Genomic DNA, 24557 nt, shown 5'->3' with positions numbered 1-24557 from the left:
AAAAGGAGCAGTTCGGGACCTGCAAATGAGCAAAAACGGGCCGAAAGTGCACATTCAAAAATTCATAACTCTCTTTCTGTACATCTGAGCACAAGGCTCGCGCTGACTTTTTTGTAGGGCTCGAGGTCCTACATAAGGCTACAAATTTTTGGAGCTCTAGGTCAAACGGGCCGGGAGTGAGAGGCTATTTTCCACTCATAAGGCCATTTTGGGGCCAATTACAGCCCCTTTTTTCGTTTTGGCGAGTCATCTGACTTTGAGGTGGCGTGCAGACTACGCCCATTATCGAAAAGTCGTAAAATTTTAAAACCTTAATATTCCATGTCTTAATGATATTCTGACCAATTTTCATTTGTTTTACTCAAACAGACTGAGCACAATACATGAAAGTGTAAAAAATGACATTTTAATCAACCACTAGGCGGCGCTAGTAGGTATTTAAAAATTTTTTTCTTAAAGGTGTTAAAGACATAAGTTTCCATGTGTCTATGAAGTTTTAGATTTTTTTAAGCTAGTACATCAAAGTTATTAAGGTTTTTGTCCCTCTTGGCGAAGGAAAAATTGAACACATGATTAGAAGCCACGCCCCTATCATATATGTCAGCGGATCTGCACCAAATTTTGCCCAGTTGTGCCCCTATGTGTGAATATGGACCACAGCAAATTTGAAGGCGATTGAGTAAAGCGTTTAGGAGAAACAAGGAGCAGTTTGGGACCTGCAAACGTGCAAAAATGGGCCAAAAATGCACATTCAAAAATTCATAACTCTTTTTCTGTACATCTGAGCACATGGCTCGCGCTGACTTTTTTGTAGGTCTCTAGGCCCTTCATATGCCTAAAAATTTTCGTAGCTCTAGGTCAAACGGGCCGGGACCAGGTGCACTTTTTCAACCTTAGGTGGCGCTGCAGAGCAATTTTTTTCCATTCTTTTGAGAAACACAAAAATATCCAATTTTTCACCGGGCCCGACAAATGTGCAAATTTTGGTGACTTTTCGTGCATGTTTAGACCCTCAAAAATGGAAAAGCGCTGCACAGTAAATAATAATAATAATAATCCGGTGAAAAACAAGAGGGCTCTCGCAGCGGTAGCTGCTCGGGCCCTAACTAGAGCTGCAAGCAGCTATAAAGGGCCCTCGCAGACCTGTGCACATTGGGGTATGAACAGGTCGGGGTATGAACAAGGACTATGAATGATGAAAAATTTGTTGTAGATGACTTCAGTGCAGGACTATTACCAAATATGTAAAATTTAGACAAGGTGGGACAATGTGTGTGGAGTTACTGCAGCTTTTATTGTTCCAATTTTGTGACTTTCAATGCCATATAGGCCACACCTACTGTCGAAACATTGTACTCATATGTGGGGGGCATAAGGCATGGCCACTGGCTTTTCAGAAAACATTTTAGGGATATAACTTTAAGGGTCTCAGCAGAGTACATAAAAACATTAAGAGTTTTCTATTTTTTTTTTGCTGCCACTAGGTGGCGCTCGTACTATGATAAAAAATAGGCTTGTAGGTGTGTTTCACATTGGACTCCCATCCCATATATGAAGTTTTAAAAATATCAGATCATCTAGGTCCAATTACAGCAACTTTTACCGTTTTTGCGAGACATCGGATTTTGAGTTGGCATAGAGGCCACGCCCTTTATTGAAAAGTCATAAAAGTTGAGAACCTTAATGTTCCAATGTGTCATAGCTTTTCTGACCATTTTTGAGTTCATTTAGTCAAACAGGCATTTCACAGTACATAAAAGTATAAAAAATGAGATTTTTGTCCGCCACTGGGTGGCGCTGTAAATGATTTGAAAGTTTATCACATAGCTGTATTATTGCATTACTTTTAAAGGCCCAAGAAAATTTCAGATGGTTTGAAGCTGTCATAGCTGAGTTATTAAGATTTTTGTCACTCTTGGCAAAGGAAGTATTAAACATAATTTGAAGCTCCGCCCCCATCTTTTATGTCTAGAGATCTTCACGATATTTGGACTATGTGTGCCCCTCAGTTGGATAATGATTCATGCCAAAGTTGAAGGTAATGGGGTGAATCGTTTAAGAGAAAAAGGCACTAGTTTGAGACCAGCTAATGTCTAAGAATGGGACAAAACTGCACATTGAAAAAATTCATAACAATTTTTCTGTACATCCTAGCACATCACTTCTATTGACTTTTTTGTAGGTCTTGCAGTCCTTCATTTGCCTACAAAGTTTCATAGCTGTAGGTCAAACCAAACAGGATTGACTGTAATCTTTCTACTAATGACATTTTTTGCAGCCACTAGGTGGCGCTAGCTTTAAACTGGAATATATTTTTGTCAATATGTTCAGGGGAATATTTTTATCCAATGTGTGAAATTGTGAGAAGATCAGATCATCTGGGTCAAATTACAGCAACTTTTACTGGACAGATAAAGCTTCGGAATGAAAATGGTCATAGAGGCCACGCCCGTTATCGAAACTTCGTAAAATTTGGTGGAGGTCAGCAGGGCTATCTAGAGGCTTTTCAGACTTAATTTCAGCGATATTACTTCAAAGGGCTCAGCTAAACACATAAAAACGTTTAAAAAATGCTATATTTTTGGCTGCCACTAGGTGGCGCTCACACTATAACAAAAAATACGTTGATAGGTGTATTCCGCATTGGAAACCCATCAAATATATGAAGTTTAGAAAAGATAAGACCATCTGGGACCAAACACAGCAACTTTGTTCGTTTTGGCGAGACATCAGACTGACATTTTTGTTTGCCACTAGATGGCCTTATAAGCAATTGAAGATTTTTTTAAACACTTGTGTTAAGGGCTTGAGTCTCCATGTGTCTGTGAAGTTTCAGATTTTTCTAAGCTTGTAAAGCTGAGTTATAAAGATTTGTTTCACATGTGGCAAAGTAATCATCAAAGGCATAATATGAAGCCCCGCCCCCAACATATTTGATGGCGGATCATCACAAAAATTTGAACAATTGTGCCTCACAGTCAGATAAAACTTCACAGCAAATTTGAAGTCGATCGGGTCAAGCGTTTGGGAGAAAAAAGGAGCAGTTCGGGACCTGCAAATGAGCAAAAACGGGCCAAAAGTGCACATTCAAAAATTCATAACTCTCTTTCTGTACATCTGAGCACATGGCTCGCGCTGACTTTTTTGTAGGGCTCGAGGTCCTACATAAGGCTACAAATTTTTGTAGCTTTAGGTCAAACGGGCCGGGAGTGAGAGGCTATTTTCCACTCATAAGGCCATTTTGGGGCCAATTACAGCCACTTTTTTCGTTTTGGCGAGTCATCTGACTTTGAGGTGGCGTGCAGACTACGCCCATTATCGAAAAGTCGTAAAATTTTAAAACCTTAATATTCCATGTCTTAATGATATTCTGACCAATTTTCATTTGTTTTACTCAAACAGACTGAGCACAATACATGAAAGTGTAAAAAATGACATTTTAATCAACCACTAGGCGGCGCTAGTAGGTATTTAAAAAACCTTTTTTTAAAGGTGTTAAAGACATAAGTTTCCATGTGTCTATGAAGTTTTAGATTTTTTTTAAGCTAGTACATCAAAGTTATTAAGGTTTTTGTCCCTCTTGGCGAAGGAAAAATTGAACACATAATTTGAAGCCACGCCCCTATCATATATGTCAGCGAATCTGCACCAAATTTTGCCCACTTGTGTCGCTATGTGTGAATATGGACCACAGCAAATTTGAAGGCGATTGAGTAAAGCGTTTGGGAGAAACAAGGAGCAGTTTGGGACCTGCAAACGTGCAAAAATGGGCCAAAAATGCACATTCAAAAATTCATAACTCTTTTTCTGTACATCTGAGCACATGGCTCGCGCTGACTTTTTTGTAGGTCTCTAGGTCCTACATATGGCTAAAAATTTTCGTAGCTCTAGGTCAAACGGGCCGGGACCAGGTGCACTTTTTCGACCTTAGGTGGCGCTGCAGAGCCATTTTTTTTGCATTGTTTTGGGAAACACAAAAATATCCAATTTTTCACCGGGCCCGACAAATGTGCAAATTTTGGTGACTTTTCGTGCATGTTTAGGCCCTCAAAAATGGAAAAGCGCTGCACAGTAAATAATAATAATAATAATAATAATAACTAGAGCTGCAAGCAGCTATAAAGGACCCTCGCAGACCTGTGCACGTTGGGGTATGAACAGGTCGGGGTATGAACAAGGACTATGAATGATGAAAAAGTTGTTGTAGATCACTTCAGTGCAGGACTATTACCAAATATGTAAAATTTAGACAAGGTGGGACAATGTGTGTGGAGTTACTGCAGCTTTTATTGTTACATTTTTGTGACTTTAAATGCCGTATAGGCCACACCCACTGTCGAAACATTGTACTCATTTGTGGAGGGCATAAGGCATGGCCACTGTCTTTTCAGAAAACATTTAAGGGATATCACTTCAAGGGCCTCAGCAGAGTACATAAAAACGTTAAGGATTTGCTATATTTTTTGCTGCCACTAGGTGGCGCTCGTACTATGATAAAAAATAGGCTTGTAGGTGTGTTTCACATTGGACACCCATCCCATATACGAAGTTTTAAAAATATCAGATTGTCTAGGTCCAATTACAGCAACTTTTACCGTTTTCGCGAGACATTGGATTTTGAGTTGGCATAGAGGCCACGCCCTTTATTGAAAAGTCATAAAAGTTGAGAACCTTAATGTTCCATTGTGTCATAGCTTTTCTGACCATTTTTGAGTTCATTTAGTCAAACAGGCATTTCACAGTACATTAAAGTATAAAAAATGAGATTTTTGTCCGCCACTGGGTGGCGCTGTATATGATTTGAAAGTTTATCACAAAGCTGCATTATTCCATGACTTTTAAAGTCCCAGGAAAGTTTCAGATGGTTTGAAGCTGTCATAGCTGAGTTATTAAGATTTTTGTCACTCTTGGCGAAGGAAGTATTAAACATAATTTGAAGCTCCGCCCCCATCTTTTATGTCTGGAGATCTTCATGATATTTGGACTATGTGTGCCCCTCAGTTGGATAATGATTTATGCCAAAGTTGAAGGTAATGGGGTGAATCGTTTAAGAGAAAAAGGCACTAGTTTGAGACCAGCTAATGTCTAAGAATGGGACAAAACTGCACATTAAAAAAAATCATAATAATTTTTCTGTACATCCTAGCACATCATTATTGTTGACTTTTTTGTAGGTCTTACAGTCCTTCATTTGCCTACAAAGTTTCATAGCTGTAGGTCAAACCAAACAGGATTGACTGTAATCTTTCGACTAATGACTTTTTTTGCAGCCACTAGGTGGCGCCAGCTTTAAACTGGAATATATTTTTGTCGATATGTTCAGGAGAATATTTTCATCCAATGTGTGAAATTGTGAGAAGATCAGATCATCTGGGTCAAATTACAGCAACTTTTACTGGACAGATAAAGTTTCGGAATGAAAATGGTCGTAGAGGCCACGCCCATTATCGAAACTTCGTAAAATTTGGTGGAGGTCAGCAAGGCTGTCTAGAGGCTTTTCAGACTTAATTTCAGCGATATAACTTCAAAGGGCTCAGCTAAACACATAAAAAAGTTTTAAAAATGCTATATTTTTGGCTGCCACTAGGTGGCGCTCGCACTATAACAAAAAATACGTTGATAGGTGTATTCCGCATTGAAAACCCATCAAATATATGAAGTTTAGAAAAGATAAGACCATCTGGGACCAAACACAGCAACTTTGTTCGTTTTGGCGAGACATCAGACTGACAATTTTGTTTGCCACTAGATGGCCTTATAAGCAATTGAAGATTTTTTTAAACACTTGTGTTAAGGGCTTGAGTCTCCATGTGTCTGTGAAGTTTCAGATTTTTCTAAGCTGGTAAAGCTGAGTTATAATGATTTGTTTCACATGTGGCAAAGTAATCATCAAAGGCATAATATGAAGCCCCGCTCCCAACATATTTGATGGCGGATCATCGCAAAAATTTGAACAATTGTGCCTCACAGTCAGATAAAACATCACAGCAAATTTGAAGTCGATCGGGTCAAGCGTTTGGGAGAAAAAAGGAGCAGTTCGGGACCTGCAAATGAGCAAAAATGGGCCAAAAGTGCACATTCAAAAATTCATAACTCTCTTTCTGTACATCTGAGCACATGGCTCGCGCTGACTTTTTTGTAGGGCTCGAGGTCCTACATAAGGCTACAAATTTTTGGAGCTCTAGGTCAAACGGGCCGGGAGTGAGAGGCTATTTTCCACTCATAAGGCCATTTTGGGGCCAATTACAGCCACTTTTTTCGTTTTGGCGAGTCATCTGATTTTGAGGTGGCGTGCAGACTACGCCCATTATCGAAAAGTCGTAAAATTTTAAAACCTTAATATTCCATGTCTTATTGATATTCTGACCAATTTTCATTTGTTATACTCAAACAGACTGAGCACAATACATGAAAGTGTAAAAAATGACATTTTAATCAACCACTAGGCGGCGCTAGTAGGTATTTAAAAAAACTTTTTTCAAAGGTGTTAAAGACATAAGTTTCCATGTGTCTATGAAGTTTGAGATTTTTTTAAGCTAGTACATCAAAGTTATTAAGGTTTTTGTCCCTCTTGGCGAAGGAAAAATTGAACACATAATTTGAAGCCACGCCCCTATCATATATGTCAGCGGATCTGCACCAAATTTTGCCCACTTGTGCCTCTATGTGTGAATATGGACCACAGCAAATTTGATGGCGATTGAGTAAAGCGTTTAGGAGAAACAAGGAGCAGTTTGGGACCTGCAAACGTGCAAAAATGGGCCAAAAATGCACATTCAAAAAATCATAACTCTTTTTCTGTACATCTGAGCACATGGCTCGCGCTGACTTTTTTGTAGGTCTCTAGGTCCTACATATGCCTAAAAATTATCGTAGCTCTAGGTCAAACGGGCCGGGACCAAGTGCACTTTTTCGACCATAGGTGGCGCTGCAGAGCCATTTTTTTTGCATTGTTTTAGGAATCACAAAAATCTCAAATTTTTCACCGGGCCCGACAAATGTGCAAATTTTGGTGACTTTTCGTGCATGTTTAGGCCCTCAAAAATGGAAAAGCGCTGCACAGTAAATAATAATAATAATAATAATAATCTGGAGAAAAACAAGAGGGCTCTCGCAGCGGTAGCTGCTCGGGCCCTAATAATAATAAGAATAATAATCTGGAGAAAAACAAGAGGGCTCTCGCAGCGGTAGCTGCTCGGGCCCTAACTAGAGCTGCAAGCAGCTATAAAGGGCCCTCGCAGACCTGTGCACGTTGGGGTATGAACAGGTCGGGGTATGAACAAGGACTATGAACAATGAAATAGTAGTTGTAGATGACTTCAGTGCAGGACTCTTACCAAATATGTAAAATGTAGACAAGGTGGGACAATGTGGGTGGAGTTACTGCAGCTTTTATTGTTCCAATTTTGTGACTTTCAATGCCATATAGGCCACACCCACTGTGGAAACATCGTACTGATTTGTGGAGGGCATAAGGCATGGCCACTGGCTTTTCAGAAAACATTTAAGGGATATCACTTCAAGGGGCTCAGCAGAGTACATAAAAACATTAAGGATTTGCTATATTTTTTGCTGCCACTAGGTGGCGCTCGTACTATGATAAAAAATAGGCTTGTAGGTGTGTTTCACATTGGACTCCCATCCCATATATGAAGTTTTGCAAACATCAGATCATCTAGGTCCAATTACAGCAACTTTCACCGTTTTGGGGAGACATTAGACTTTGAGTTTGCATAGAGGCCACGCCCTTTAATGAAAAGTCATAAAAGTTGAGAGCCTTAATGTTCCAATGTGTCATAGCTTTTCTGACCATTTTTTAGTTCATTTAGTCAAACAGGCATTTCACAGTACATAAAAGTATAAAAACTGAGATTTTTGTCCGCCACTGGGTGGCGCTGTAAATGATTTGAAAGTTTATCACATAGCTGTATTATTGCATGACTTTTAAAGTCCCAGGAAAGTTTCAGATGGTTTGAAGCTGTCATAGCTGAGTTATTAACATTTTTGTCACTCTTGGCGAAGGAAGTATCAAACATAATTTGAAGCTCCGCCCCCATCTTTTCTGTCAAGAGATCTTCACGATATTTGGACTATGTGTGCCCCTCAGTTGGATAATGATTCATGCCAAAGTTGAAGGTAATGGGGTGAATCGTTTAAGAGAAAAAGGCACTAGTTTGAGACCAGCTAATGTCTCAGAATGGGACAAAACTGCACATTAAAAAAATTCTTAACAATTTTTCTGTACATCCTAGCACATCACTTTTATTGACTTTTTTGTAGGTCTTGCAGTCCTTCATTTGCCTACAAAGTTTCATAGCTGTAGGTCAAACCAAACAGGATTGACTGTAATCTTTCGACTAATGACATTTTTTGCAGCCACTAGGTGGCGCTAGCTTTAAACTGGAATATATTTTTGTCGATATGTTCAGGAGAATATTTTCATCCAATGTGTGAAATTGTGAGAAGATCAGATCATCTGGGTCAAATTACAGCAACTTTTACTGGACAGATAAAGCTTCGGAATGAAAATGGTCGTAGAGGCCACGCCCATTATCGAAACTTCGTAAAATTTGGTGGAGGTCAGCAGGGCTGTCTAGAGGCTTTTCAGACCTAATTTCAGCGATATTACTTCAAAGGGCTCAGCTAAACACATAAAAACGTTTAAAAAATGCTCTATTTTTGGCTGCCACTAGGTGGCGCTCGCACTATAACAAAAAATACGTTGTTAGGTGTATTCCGCATTGGAAACCTATCAAATATATGAAGTTTAGAAAAGATTAGACCATCTGGGACCAAACACAGCAACTTTGTTCGTTTTGGCGAGACATCAGACTGACATTTTAGTTTGCCACTAGATGGCCTTATAAGCAATCGAATATTTTTTAAACACTTGTGTTAAGGGCTTGAGTCTCCATGTGTCTGTGAAGTTTCAGATTTTTCTAAGCTTGTAAAGCTGAGTTATAAAGGTTTGTTTCACATGTGGCAAAGTAATCATCAAAGGCATAATATAAAACCCCGCCCCCAACAAATTTGATGGCGGATCATCACAAAAATTTGAACAATTGTGCCTGACAGTCAGATAAAACATCACAGCAAATTTGAAGTCGATCGGGTCAAGCGTTTGGGAGAAAAAAGGAGCAGTTCGGGACCTGCAAATGAGCAAAAACGGGCTAAAGGTGCACATTCAAAAATTCATAACTCTCTTTCTGTACATCTGAGCATAGGGCTCGCGCTGGCTTTTTTGTAGGGCTCAAGGTCCTACATAAGGCTACAAATTTTTGGAGCTCTAGGTCAAACGGGCCGGGAGTGAGAGGCTATTTTCCACTCATAAGGCCATTTTGGGGCCAATTACAGCCACTTTTTTCGTTTTGGCGAGTCATCTGACTTTGAGGTGGCGTGCAGACTACGCCCATTATCGAAAAGTCGTAAAATTTTAAAACCTTAATATTCCATGTCTTAATGATATTCTGACCAATTTTCATTTGTTTTACTCAAACAGACTGAGCACAATACATGAGAGTGTAAAAAATGACATTTTAATCAACCAGTAGGCGGCGCTAGTAGGTATTTAAAAAAACTTTTTTTAAAGGTGTTAAAGACATAAGTTTCCATGTGTCTATGAAGTTTTAGATTTTTTTAAGCTAGTACATCAAAGTTATTAAGGTTTTTGTCACTCTTGGCGAAGGAAAAATTGAACACATAATTTGAAGCCACGCCCCTATCATATATCTCAGCGGATCTGCACCAAATTTTGCCCAATTGTGCCCCTATGTGTGAATATGGACCACAGCAAATTTGAAGGCGATTGAATAAAGCGTTTGGGAGAAACAAGGAGCAGTTTGGGACCTGCAAACGTGCAAAAATGGGCCAAAAATGCACATTCAAAAATTCATAACTCTTTTTCTGTACATCTGAGCACATGGCTCGCGCTGACTTTTTTGTAGGTCTCTAGGTCCTACATATGCCTAAAAATTTTCATAGCTCTAGGTCAAACGGGCCGGGACCAGGTGCACTTTTTCGACCTTAGGTGGCGCTGCAGAGCCATTTTTTTTGCATTGTTTTGGGAAACACAAAAATATCCAATTTTTCACCGGGCCCGACAAATGTGCAAATTTTGGTGACTTTTCGTGCATGTTTAGGCCCTCAAAAATGGAAAAGCGCTGCACAGTAAATAATAATAATAATAATAACTAGAGCTGCAAGCAGCTATAAAGGGCCCTCGCAGACCTGTGCACGTTGGGCTATGAACAGGTCGGGGTATGAACAAGGACTATGAATGATGAAAAATTTGTTGTAGATCACTTCAGTGCAGGACTATTACCAAATATGTAAAATTTAGACAAAGTGGGACAGTGTGTGTGGAGTTACTGCAGCTTTTATTGTTCCAATTTTGTGACTTTCAATGCCATATAGGCCACACCCACTGTCAAAACATTGTACTGATTTGTGGGGGGCATAAGGCATGGCCACTGGCTTTTCAGAAAACATTTAAGGGATATAACTTCAAGGGGCTCAGCAGAGTACATAAAAACATTAAGGAATTGCTATACTTTTTGCTGCCACTAGGTGGCGCACGTACTATGATAAAAAATAGGCTTGTAGGTGTGTTTAACATTGGACTCCCATCCCATATATGAAGTTTTGCAAACATCAGATCATCTAGGTCCAATTACAGCAACTTTTACCGTTTTGGCGAGACATCAGACTTTGAGTTTGTATAGAGGCCACGCCCTTTAATGAAAAGTCATAAAAGTTGAGAACCTTAATGTTCCAATGTTTCATAGCTTTTCTGACCATTTTTTAGTTCATTTAGTCAAACAGGCATTTCACAGTACATAAAAGTATAAAAAATGAGATTTTTGTCCGCCACTGGGTGGCGCTCTAAATAATTTGAAAGTTTAACACATAGCTGAATTATTGCATGACTTTTAAAGTCCCAGGAGAGTTTCAGATGGTTTGAAGCTGTCAGAGCTGAGTTATTAAGATTTTTGTCACTCTTGGAGAAGAAAGTATTAAACCTAATTTGAAGCTCCGCCCCCATCTTTTATGTCAAGAGATCTTCACGATATTTGGCCTATGTGTGCCCCTCAGTTGGATAATGATTCATGCCAAAGTTGAAGGTAATGGGGTGAATCGTTCAAGAGAAAAAGGCACTAGTTTGAGACCAGCTAATGTCTAAGAATGGGACAAAACTGCACATTAAAAAAAATCATAACAATTTTTCTGTACATCCTAGCACATCACTTCTATTGACTTTTTTGTAGGTCTTGCAGTCCTTCATTTGCCTACAAAGTTTCATAGCTGTAGGTCAAACCAAACAGCATTGACTGTAATCTTTCGACTAATGACATTTTTTGCAGCCACTAGGTGGCGCTAGCTTTAAACTGGAATATATTTTTGTGGATATGTTCAGGAGAATATTTTCATCCAATGTGTGAAATTGTGAGAAGATCAGATCATCTGGGTCAAATTACAGCAACTTTTACTGGACAGATAAAGTTTCGGAATGAAAATGGTCGTAGAGGCCACGCCCATTATTGAAACTTCGTAAAATTTGGTGGAGGTCAGCAAGGCTGTCTAGAGGCTTTTCAGACTTAATTTCAGCGATATTACTTCAAAGGGCTCAGCTAAACACATAAAAACGTTTAAAAAATGCTATATTTTTGGCTGCCACTAGGTGGCGCGCGCACTATAACAAAAAATACGTTAATAGGTGTATTCCGCATTGGAAACCCATCAAATATATGAAGTTTAGAAAAGATAAGACCATCTGGGACCAAACACAGCAACTTTGTTCGATTTGGCCAGACATCAGACTGACATTTTTGTTTGCCACTAGATGGCTTTATAAGCAATTGAATATTTTTTTAAACACTTGTGTTAAGGGCTTAAGTCTTCATGTGTCTGTGAAGTTTCAGATTTTTCTAAGCTTGTAAAGCTGAGTTATAAAGGTTTGTTTCACATGTGGCAAAGTAATCATCAAAGGCATAATATGAAGCCCCGCCCCCAACATATTTGATGGCGGATCATCACAAAAATTTGAACACTTGTGCCTCACAGTCAGATAAAACATCACAGCAAATTTGAAGTCGATCGGGTCAAGCGTTTGGGAGAAAAAAGGAGCAGTTCGGGACCTGCAAATGAGCAAAAACGGGCCAAAAGTGCACATTCAAAAATTCATAACTCTCTTTCTGTACATCTGAGCATATGGCTCGCGCTGACTTTTTTGTAGGGCTTGAGGTCCTACATAAGGCTACAAATTTTTGGAGCTCTAGGTAAAACGGGCCCGGAGTGAGAGGCTATTTTCCACTCATAAGGCCATTTTGGGGCTAATTACAGCCACTTTTTTCGTTTTGGCGAGTCATCTGACTTTGAGGTGGCGTGCAGACTACGCCCATTATCGAAAAGTCGTAAAATTTTAAAACCTTAATATTCCATGTCTTAATGATATTCTGACCAATTTTCATTTGTTTTACTCAAACAGACTGAGCACAATACATGAAAGTGTAAAAAATGACATTTTAATCAACCACTAGGCGGCGCTAGTAGGTATTTAAAAAAACTTTTTTCAAAGGTGTTAAAGACATAAGTTTCCATGTGTCTATGAAGTTTTAGATTTTTTTAAGCTAGTACATCAAAGTTATTAAGGTTTATGTCACTCTTGGCGAAGGAAAAATTGAACACATAATTTGAAGCCACGCCCCTATCATATATGTCAGCGGATCTGCACCAAATTTTGCCCACTTGTGCCCCTATGTGTGAATATTGACCACAGCAAATTTGAAGGTGATTGAGTAAAGCGTTTAGGAGAAACAAAGAGCAGTTTGGGACCTGCAAACGTGCAAAAATGGGCCAAAAATGCACATTCAAAAAATCATAACTCTTTTTCTGTACATCTGAGCACATGGCTCGCGCTGACTTTTTTGTAGGTCTCTAGGTCCTACATATGCCTAAAAATTTTCGTAGCTCTAGGTCAAACGGGCCGGGACCAGGTGCACTTTTTCAACCTTAGGTGGCGCTGCAGAGCCATTTTTTTTGCATTGTTTTGGGAAACACAAAATTATCCAATTTTTCACCGGGCCCGACAAATGTGCAAATTTTGGTGACTTTTCGTGCATGTTTAGGCCCTCAAAATTGGAAAAGCGCTGCACAGTAAATAATAATAATAATAATAATAATAATAATAATAATAATAATAATAATAATAATCTGGAGAAAAACAAGAGGGCTCTCGCAGCGGTAGCTGCTCGGGCCCTAATAATAACTAGAGCTGCAAGCAGCTATAAAGGGCCCTCGCAGACCTGTGCACGTTGGGGTATGAACAGGTCGGGGTATGAACAAGGACTATGAACGATGAAAACTTAGTTGTAGATGACTTCAGTGCAGGACTCTTACCAAATTTGTAAACTTTAGACAAGGTGGGACAATTTGGGTTGAGTTACTGCAGCTTTTATTGTTACAGTTTTGTGACTCTCAATGCCGTATGGGCCACACCCACTGTGGAAACATCGTACTCATTTGTGGAGGGCATAAGGCATGGCCACTGGCTTTTCAGAAAACATTTAAGGGATATCACTTCAAGGGGCTCAGCAGAGTACATAAAAACGTTAAGGATTTGCTATATTTTTTGCTGCCACTAGGTGGCGCTCGTACTATGATAAAAAATAGGCTTGTAGGTGTGTTTCACATTGGACTCCCATCCCATATACGAAGTTTTAAAAATATCAGATCATCTAGGTCCAATTACAGCAACTTTTACCGTTTTCGCGAGACATCGAATTTTGAGTTGGCATAGAGGCCACGCCCTTTATTGAAAAGTCATAAAAGTTGAGAACCTTAATGTTCCAATGTGTCATAGCTTTTCTGACCATTTTTTAGTTCATTTAGTCAAACAGGCATTTCACAGTACATAAAAGTATAAAAAATGAGATTTTTGTCCGCCACTGGGTGGCGCTGTAAATGATTTGAAAGTTTATCACATAGCTGTATTAATGCATGACTTTTAAAGTCCCAGGAAAGTATCAGATGGTTTGAAGCTATCATAGCTGAGTTATTAAGATTTTTGTCACTCTTGGCGAAGGAAGTATTAAACATAATTTGAAGCTCCGCCCCCATCTTTTATGTCAAGAGATCTTCACGATATTTGGACTTTGTGTGCCCCTCAGTTGGATAATGATTCATCCCAAAGTTGAAGGTAATGGGGTGAATCGTTTAAGGGAAAAGGCACTAGTTTGAGACCAGCTAATGTCTAAGAATGGGACAAAACATCACATTAAAAAAATTCATAACATTTTTTTCTGTACATCCTAGCACATCACTTCTATTGACTTTTTTGTAGGTCTTACAGTCCTTCATTAGCCTACAAAGTTTCATAGCTGTAGGTCAAACCAAACAGGATTGACTGTAATCTTTCGACTAATGACTTTTTTTGCAGCCACTAGGTGGCGCTAGCTTTAAACTGGAATATATTTTTGTCGCTATGTTCAGGAGAATATTTTTATCCAATGTGTGAAATTGTGAGAAGATCAGATCATCTGGGTCAAATTACAGCAACTTTTACTGGACAGATAAAGCTTCGGAATGAAAATGGTCATAGAAGACACGCCCATTATCGAAACTTCGTAAAATTTGGTGGAGGTCAGCAAGGCTATCTAGAGGCTTGTCAGACTTAATTTCAGCGATATTACTTCAAAGGGCTCAGCTAAACACATAAAAACGTTTAAAGAATGCTATATTTTTGGCTGCCACTAGGTGGCGCTCGCACTATAGCAAAAAATACGTTGATAGGTGTATTCCGCATTGGAAATCCATCAAATATGTAATGTTTAGAAAAGATAAGACCATCTGGGTCCAAATACAGCAACTTTGTTCGTTTTGGCGAGACATCAGACTGACATTTTTGTTTGCCACTAGATGGCCTCACAAGCAATTGAAGATTTGTTTAACCACTTGTGTTTAGGGCTTGAGTCTCCATGTGTCTGTGAAGTTTCAGATTTTTCTAAGCTTGTAAAGCTGAGTTATAAAGGTTTGTTTCACATGTGGCAAAGTAATCATCAAAGGCATAATATAAAGCCCCGCCCCCAACATATTTGTTGGCGGATCGTCACAAAAATTTGAACAATTGTGCCTCACAGTCAGATAAAACATCACAGCAAATTTGAAGTCGATCGGGTCAAGCGTTTGGGAGAAAAAAGGAGCAGTTCGGGACCTGCAAATGAGCAAAAACGGGCCAAAAGTGCACATTCAAAAATTCATAACTCTCTTTCTGTACATCTGAGCACATGGCTCGCGCTGACTTTTTTGTAGGGCTCGAGGTCCTACATAAGGCTACAAATTTTTGTAGCTTTAGGTCAAACGGGCCGGGAGTGAGAGGCTATTTTCCACTCATAAGGCCATTTTGGGGCCAATTTCAGCCACTTTTTTCGTTTTGGCGAGTCATCTGACTTTGAGGTGGCGTGCAGACTACGCCCATTATCGAAAAGTCGTAAAATTTTAAAACCTTAATATTCCATGTCTTAATGATATTCTGACCAATTTTCATTTGTTTTACTCAAACAGACTGAGCACAATACATGAAAGTGTAAAAAATGACATTTTAATCAACCACTAGGCGGCGCTAGTAGGTATTTAAAAAAACTTTTTTCAAAGGTGTTAAAGACATAAGTTTCCATGTGTCTATGAAGTTTTAGATTTTTTTAAGCTAGTACATCAAAGTTATTAAGGTTTATGTCACTCTTGGCGAAGGAAAAATAGAACACATAATTTGAAGCCACGCCCCTATCATATATGTCAGCGGATCTGCACCAAATTTTGCCCACTTGTGCCCCTATGTGTGAATATTGACCACAGCAAATTTGAAGGTGATTGAGTAAAGCGTTTAGGAGAAACAAAGAGCAGTTTGGGACCTGCAAACGTGCAAAAATGGGCCAAAAATGCACATTCAAAAAATCATAACTCTTTTTCTGTACATCTGAGCACATGGCTCGCGCTGACTTTTTTGTAGGTCTCTAGGTCCTACATATGCCTAAAAATTTTCGTAGCTCTAGGTCAAACGGGCCGGGACCAGGTGCACTTTTTCGACCTTAGGTGGCGCTGCAGAGCCATTTTTTTTGCATTGTTTTGGGAAACACAAAAATATCCAATTTTTCACCGGGCCCGACAAATGTGCAAATTTTGGTGACTTTTCGTGCATGTTTAGGCCCTCAAAAATGGAAAAGCGCTGCACAGTAAATAATAATAATAATAATAATAATAATAATAATAATCTGGAGAAAAACAAGAGGGCTCTCGCAGCGGTAGCTGCTCGGGCCCTAATAATAATAATAATAATAATAATAATAATAATAATCCGGAGAAAAACAAGAGGGCTCTCGCAGCGGTAGCTGCTCGGGCCCTAATAATAATAATAACTAGAGCTGCAAGCAGCTATAAAGGGCCCTCGCAGACCTGTGCACGTTGGGGTATGAACAGGTCGGGGTATGAACAAGGACTATGAACGATGAAAAAGTAGTTGTAGATGACTTCAGTGCAGGACTCTTACCAAATATGTAAAATTTAGACAAGCTGGGACAATGTGGGTGGAGTTACTGCAGCTTTTATTGTTCCAATTTTGTGACTTATAATGCCATATAGGCCACACCCACTGTCGAAACATCATACTGATTTGTGGAGGGCATAAGGCATGGCCACTGGCTTTTCAGAAAACATTTAAGGGATATCACTTCAAGGGGCTCAGCACAGTACATAAAAACATTAAGGATTTGCTTTATTTTTTGCAGCCACTAGGTGGCGCTCATACTATGATAAAAAATAGGCTTGTCGGTGTGTTTCACATTGGACTCCCATCCCATATACGAAGTTTTAAAAATATCAGATCGTCTAGGTCCAACTACAGCAACTTTTACCGTTTTCGCGAGACATCGGATTTTGAGTTGGCATAGAGGCCACGCCCTTTATTGAAAAGTCATAAAAGTTGAGAACCTTCATTTTCCAATGTGTCATTGCTTTTCTGACCATTTTTGAGTTCATTTAGTCAAACAGGCATTTCACAGTACATAAATGTATAAAAAATGAGATTTTTGTCCGCCACTGGGTGGCGCTGTAAATGATTTGAAAGTTTATCACATTGCTGTATTATAGCATGACTTTTAAAGTCCCAGGAAAATTTCAGATGGTTTGAAGCTGTCATAGCTGAGTTATTAAGATTATTGTCACTCTTGGCGAAGGAAGTATTAAACATAATTTGAAGCTCCGCCCACATCTTTTATGTCAAGAGATCTTCACGATATTTGGCCTATGTGTGCCCCTCAGTTGGATAATGATTCATGCCAAAGTTGAAGGTAATGGGGTGAATCGTTTAAGAGAAAAAGACACTAGTTTGAGACCAGCTAACGTCTAAGAATGGGACAAAACTGCACATTGAAAAAATTCATAACAATTTTTCTGTACATCCTAGCACATCACTTTTATTGACTTTTTTGTAGGTCTTGCAGTCCTTCGTTTGCCTACAAAGTTTCATAGCTGTCAGTCAAACCAAACAGGATTGACTGTAATCTTTCGACTAATGACATTTTTTGCAGCCACTAGGTGGCGCTAGATTTAAACTGGAATATATTTTTGTCGATATGTTAAGGAGAATATGTTCATCCAATGTGTGAAATTGTGAGAAGATCAGAGCATCTGGGTCAAATTACAGCAACTTTTACTGGACAGATAAAACTTCGGAATGAAAATGGTCGTAGAGGCCACGCCCATTATCGAAACTTCGTAAAATTTGGTGGAGGTCAGCAAGGCTGTCTAGAGGCTTTTCAGACTTAATTTCAGCGATATTACTTCAAAGGGCTCAGCTAAACACTTAAAAACGTTTAAAAAATGCTATATTTTTGGCTGCCACTAGGTGGCGCTCGCACTATAACAAAAAATACGTTGATAGGTGTATTTCGCATTGGAAACCCATCAAATATATGAAGTTTAGAAAAGATAAGACCATCTGGGACCAAACACAGCAACTTTGTTCGTTTTGGCGAGACATCAGACTGACATTTTTGTTTGCCACTAGATGGCCTTATAAGCAATTGAAGATTTTTGTAAACACTTGTGTTAAGGGCTTGAGTCTCCATGTGTCTGTGAAGTTTCAGATTTTTCTAAGCTGGTAAAGCTGAGTTATAAAGATTTGTTTCACATGTGGCAAAGTAATCATCAAAGGCATAATATGAAGCCCCGCCCCCAACATATTTGTCGGCGGATTGTCACAAAAATTTGAACAATTGTGCCTCACAGTTAGATAAAACATCACAGCAAATTTGAAGTCGATCGGGTCAAGCGTTTGGGAGAAAAAAGGAGCAGTTCGGGACCTGCAAATGAGCAAAAACGGGCCAAAAGTGCACATTCAAAAATTCATAACTCTCTTTCTGTACATCTGAGCACATGGCTGACGCTGACTTTTTTGTAGGGCTCGAGGTCCTACATAAGGCTACAAATTTTTGGAGCTCTAGGTCAAACGGGCCGGGAGTGAGAGGCTATTTTCCACTCATAAGGCCATTTTGGGGCCAATTACAGCCACTTTTTTCGTTTTGGCGAGTCATCTGACTTTGAGGTGGCGTGCAGACTACGCCCATTATCGAAAAGTCGTAAAATTTTAAAACCTTAATATTCCATGTCTTAATGATATTCTGACCAATTTTCATTTGTTTTACTCAAACAGACTGAGCACAATACATGAAAGTGTAAAAAATGACATTTTAATCAACCACTAGGCGGCGCTAGTAGGTATTTAAAAAACCTTTTTTTAAAGGTGTTAAAGACATAAGTTTCCATGTGTAAAAAATCTAAAACTTCATAGAAAGTTTTAGATTTTTTTAAGCTTGTACATCAAAGTTATTAAGGTTTTTGTCCTTCTTGGCGAAGGAAAAATTGAACACATAATTTGAAGCCACGCCCCTATCATATATGTCAGCGGATCTGCACCAAATTTTGCCCACTTGTGCCCCTACGTGTGAATATGGACCACAGCAAATTTGAAGGCGATTGAGTAAAGCGTTTAGGAGAAACAAGGAGCAGTTTGGGACCTGCAAACATGCAAAACGGGCCAAAAGTGCACATTCAAAAATTCATAACTCTTTTTCTGTACATCTGAGCACATGGCTCACGCTGACTTTTCTGTAGGTCTCTAGGTCCTACATATGCCTAAAAATTTTCGTAGCTCTAGGTCAAACGGGCCGGGACCAGGTGCACTTTTTCGACCTTAGGTGGCGCTGCAGAGCCATTTTTTTTGCATTTTTTTGGGAAACACAAAAATATCCAATTTTTTACCGGGCCCGACAAATGTGCAAATTTTGGTGACTTTTCGTGCATGTTTAGGCCCTCAAAAATGGAAAAGCGCTGCACAGTAAATAATAATAATAATAACTAGAGCTGCAAGCAGCTATAAAGGGCCCTCGCAGACCTGTGCACGTTGGGGTATGAACAGGTCGGGTTATGAACAAGGACTATGAATGATGAAAAAGGAGTTGTAGATGACTTCAGTGCAGGACTCTTACCAAATATGTAAAATTTAGACAAGGCGGGACAATGTGGGTGGAGTTACTGCAGCTTTTATTGTTCCAATATTGTAACTTTCAATGCCATATAGGCCACACCCACTGTCGAAACATCGTACTGATTTGTGGAGGGCATAAGGCATGGCCACTGGCTTTTCAGAAAACATTTAAGGGATATCACTTCAAGGGGCTCAGCAGAGTACATAAAAACATTAAGGATTTGCTATATTTTTTGCTGCCACTAGGTGGTGCTCGTATTATGATAAAAAATAGGCTTGTAGGTGTGTTTCACATTGGACTCCCATCCCATATACGAAGTTTTAAAAATATCAGATCATCTAGGTCCAATTACAGCAACTTTTACCGTTTTGGCGAGACATCGGATTTTGAGTTGGCATAGAGGCCACGCCCTTTATTGAAAAGTCATAAAAGTTGAGAACCTTAATGTTCCAATGTGTCATAGCTTTTCTGACCATTTTTGAGTTCATTTAGTCAAACAGGCATTTCACAGTACATAAAAGTATAAATAATGAGATTTTTGTCCGCCACTGAGTGGCGCTGTAAAAAATTTTGAAAGTTTATCACATAGCTGTATTATTGCATGACTTTTAAAGTCCCAGGAAAGTTTCAGATGGCTTGAAGCTGTCATAGCTGAGTTATTAATATTTTTGTCACTCTTGGTGAAGGAAGTATTAAAAATAATTTGAAGCTCCGCCCCCATCTTTTCTGTCAAGAGATCTTCACGATATTTGGACTATGTGTGCCCCTCAGTTGGATAATGATTCATGCCAAAGTTGAAGGTAATGGGATGAATCATTTAAGAGAAAAAGGCACTAGTTTGAGACCAGCTAATGTCTAAGAATGGGACAAAACTGCACATTAAAAAAATTCATAACAATTTTTCTGTACATCCTAGCACATCACTTCTATTGACTTTTTTGTAGGTCTTACAGTCCTTCATTTGCCTACAAAGTGACATAGCTGTAGGTCAAACCAAACAGGATTGACTGTAATCTTTCGACTAATGACATTTTTTGCAGCCACTAGGTGGCGCTAGCTTTAAACTGGAATATATTTTTGTCGATATGTTCAGGAGAATATTTTCATCCAATGTGTGAAATTGTGAGAAGATCAGATCATCTGGGTCAAATTACAGCAACTTTTACTGGACAGATAAAGCTTCGGAATGAAAATGGTCGTAGAGACCACGCCCATTATCGAAACTTCGTAAAATTTGGTGGAGGTCAGCGGGGCTGTCTTGAGGCTTTTCAGACTTAATTTCAGCGATATTACATGAAAGGGCTCAGCTAAACACATAGAAACGTTTAAAAAATGCTATATTTTTGTTTGCCACTAGGTGGCGCTCGCACTATAACAAAAAATACGTTGATAGGTGTATACTGCATTGGAAACTCATTAAATATATGAAGTTTAGAAAAGATAAGACTATCTGGGACCAAACACAGCAACTTTGTTCGTTTTGGCGAGACATCAGACTGACATTTTTGTTTGCCACTAGATGGCCTTATAAGCAATTGAAGATTTTTTTAAACACTTGTGTTAAGGGCTTAAGTTTCCATGTGTCTGTGAAGTTTCAGATTTTTCCAAGCTTGTAAAGCTGAGTTATAAAGGTTTGTTTCACATGTGGCAAAGTAATCATCAAAGGCATAATATAAAGCCCCGCCCCCAACATATTTGTCGGCGGATTGTCACAAAAATTTGAACAATTGTGCCTCACAGTTAGATAAAACATCACAGCAAATTTGAAGTCGATTGGGTCAAGCGTTTGGGAGAAAAAAGGAGCAGTTCGGGACCTGCAAATGAGCAAAAACGGGCCAAAAGTGCACATTCAAAAATTCATAACTCTCTTTTTGTACATCAATCAATCAAATTTTATTTATATAGCCCTAAATCACCAAAGTCTCAAAGGGCTTCACAGAAGAAAAGAGGTCGTACAGAGACATCTTTTCAGGATGTCAAAGCTCCCAGAAGGGAAAGGAAAAACTCAAAAACCCCAATTTGGGGAAAATCCGAAATCTCCAGAAGGGACCACAGGTGGGAGGAGCCCCCTTCCAGGCCCACAGGTTGAAGTGGATGCTGCATGTACCAAACACAGAAACAATATAAATTACAGAAAACATGTTGTGCTATATAGTGCAGTGATGTCTTGACAGCAGGCAAAGCCATTGGGCAGGAACCATCCCACATTCCAGCCAGGTGGACTGCAGACGGCCGAACTCCTAACCCGTGATGGTCGACCAGTGCAGGACCCAATGGAGGCGGTCAAGTCAACCCTCACCATCTAGCTAGCCCCCTTCCCGGCCGGAAGAGAGGGGCAGGAAAAAAGAAAGAAGAAGAAAGCTGCAGACAGGCTCAATTAACTAAATGCTTTAGAATATAAATGTGTTTTTAGTCGGGATTTAAGGATTTCTACTGAGGTGGCTGCGCGAACTTCCATAGGTAGGGCATTCCATAGTACTGGCGCGCGAATGGAAAATGCCCTTGATCCCGCAGACTTCTTTTTAGCCCGTGGGGTCGATAGCAAACCGGCATTTTGTGATCGAAGTTGTTGGGACGGAACATATGGTGATACTAAGTCGGCGAGATAAGAAGGAGCTAAACCGTGTAAAATTTTATAAGTAATTAACAGCACCTTAAAATCACATCTCATGTGTATTGGAAGCCAATGCAGGTCAGCTAGAATCGGAGTAATATGATCAAACTGTCTCTTCCTTGTCAATAGTCTCGCTGCTGCATTCTGTACACACTGCAGGCTTTTAATGTAGGACATAGGAAGTCCAGAAAACAAAATGTTAGAATAGTCTAGCGCGATGTAACAAATGCATGAATTAATGTTTCTGCATGACTTTTTTGTCGGGCTCGAGGTCCTACATAAGGCTCCAAATTTTTGTAGCTCTAGGTCAAACGGGCCAGCAGACCACGCCCATTATCGAAAAGTCTTAAAATTTTAAAACCGTAATATTCCATGTCTTAATGGTGTTCTGACCAATTTTCAGTTATTTTACTCAAACAGACTGAGCACAATACATGAAAGTGTAAAAAATGACATTTTAATCAACCACTAGGCGGTGCTAGTAGGTATTTAAAATAACTTTTTTCAAAGGTCTTAAAGACATAAGTCTTCATGTGTCTATGAAGTTTTAGATTTTTTTAAGTTAGTACATCAAAGTTATTAAGGTTTATGTCACTCTTGGCGAAGGAAAAATTGAACACATAATTTGAAGCCACGCCCGTCATATATGTCATTGGATCTGCACCAAATTTTGCCCAGTTATGCCCCTATGTCTGTTTATAGACCACAGCAAATTTGAAGGGGATTGGGTAAAGCGTTTAGGAGAAACAAGGAGCAGTTTGGGACCTGCAAACGTGCAAAAATGCACATTCAAAAATTCATAACTCTTTTTCTGTACATCTGAGCACATGACTTTTTTGTAGGTCTCTAGGTCCTACATATGCCTAAAAATTTTCATAGCTCTAGGTCAAATGGGCCGGGACCAGGTGCACTTTTTCAACCTTAGATGGCGCTGCAGAGCAATTTTTTTTGCATTGTTTGAAGAAACACTAAAATATCAAATTTGTCACCAAGCCCGACAACTGTGCAAAATTTTTTGACTTTTCGTGCATGGTTAGGCCCTAAAAAATGGAATAGTGCTGCATAGTAAGTAATAATAATAATAATAATAACTAGAGCTGCAAGCAGCTATAAAGGGCCCTCGCAGACTTGTGCACGTTGGGGTATGAGCAGTTCGGGGTATGAAAAAGGACTACTAATGATACAAAATTAGTTTTAGATGACTTCAGTGCAGCACTCTTATCAAATTTGTAAAATTTAGAGAAGGTGGGATAATATGGATTGAGTTACTGCAGCTTTTATTGCTACAGTTGTGTGACTTTCAGCTGTCGTATAGGCCACGCCCATCATCAAAACATTGTACTATTCGGTGGAGGGCATTAGGCATGGCCAATGGCTTTTCAGACATTATTTAAGGGAAATCACTTCAAGGGGCTCAGCAGAGTACATAAAAACGTTAAGGAATTGCTATATTTTTTGCTACCACTAGGTGGCGCTCGTACTATGATTAAAAATAGGCTTGTAGGTGTGCTTCACATTAGATTCCCATCCCATATACGGTTTTGCAAATATCAGATCATCTAGGTCCAATTACAGCAACTTTTACCGTTTTGGCGAGATATCGGACTTTGAGCTGGCATACAGGCGACACCTTTTATTGAAAAGTCATAAAAATTGAGAACCTTGATTTTCCACTGTGTCATAGCTTTTCTGACCATTTTTAAGTACATTTAGTCAAGCAGACATTGAATGAAAGTGTAAAAAATGAGATTTTTGTCCTCCACTAGGTGGCGTTGTAAATGATATATGTTTATCACATAGCTGTATTAGGGCATGACTTTTAAAGGCCCTGCAGAGTTTCACATGGTTTGAAGCTGAAACAGCTGAGTTATTAAGGTTTTTGTCACTCTTGGCGAAGGAAATATTAAAATTAATTTGAAGCTCCGCCCACATCTTACAAGTCATGGGATCGTCACAAATTTTGACATATTTGTGCCGCTATATCTGCTAATAGTCCATGTCAATGTAGAAGTTAATCAGATGAACCGTTTAAGAGAAAAAGGCAATAGTTTGAGACCAGCTAATGTCTAAGAATGGGGCAAAATTGCACATTAAAAAAATTCATAACAATTATTCTGTACATCCTAGCACATCACTTCTATTGGCTTTTTTGTAGGTCTTACAATCCTACATATGCTTAAAAAGTTTCATAGTTGTAGGTCAAACCAAACAGGATTGACTGCAATCTTTTGACTAATGACATTTTTTGCAGCCACTAGGTGGCGCTAGCTTTAAACTGGAATATATGTTTGTCGATGTCTTCGGGAATAGATTTTCATCCAATGTGTGAAATTGTGAGAGGATCAGATCATCTGGGTCAAATTACAGCAGCTTTTACTGGTCCGATAAAGCTTCGGAATGAAAAT

General features: G+C 39.2%; 1 protein-coding gene across 5 annotated transcripts in view; it reads left to right on the top strand.

Moving 5' to 3' along the window:
* Window positions 1–24557, top strand: part of LOC148423271 (homeobox protein PKNOX1-like) — a 200194-nt gene that overhangs the window by 15086 nt on the left and 160551 nt on the right. The gene's annotated exons all lie outside the window — the stretch shown is intronic.

This window comes from Hippichthys cyanospilos, chromosome 5 (assembly GCF_059441005.1).
Source record: "Hippichthys cyanospilos isolate Australia breed blue-spotted pipefish chromosome 5, RoL_Hcya_1.0, whole genome shotgun sequence".
Taxonomy (NCBI): Eukaryota; Metazoa; Chordata; class Actinopteri; order Syngnathiformes; family Syngnathidae; genus Hippichthys; species Hippichthys cyanospilos.
The sequence above is the reverse complement of the archived record's forward strand: the minus strand, read 5'-3'. Positions and strand labels throughout refer to the sequence as shown.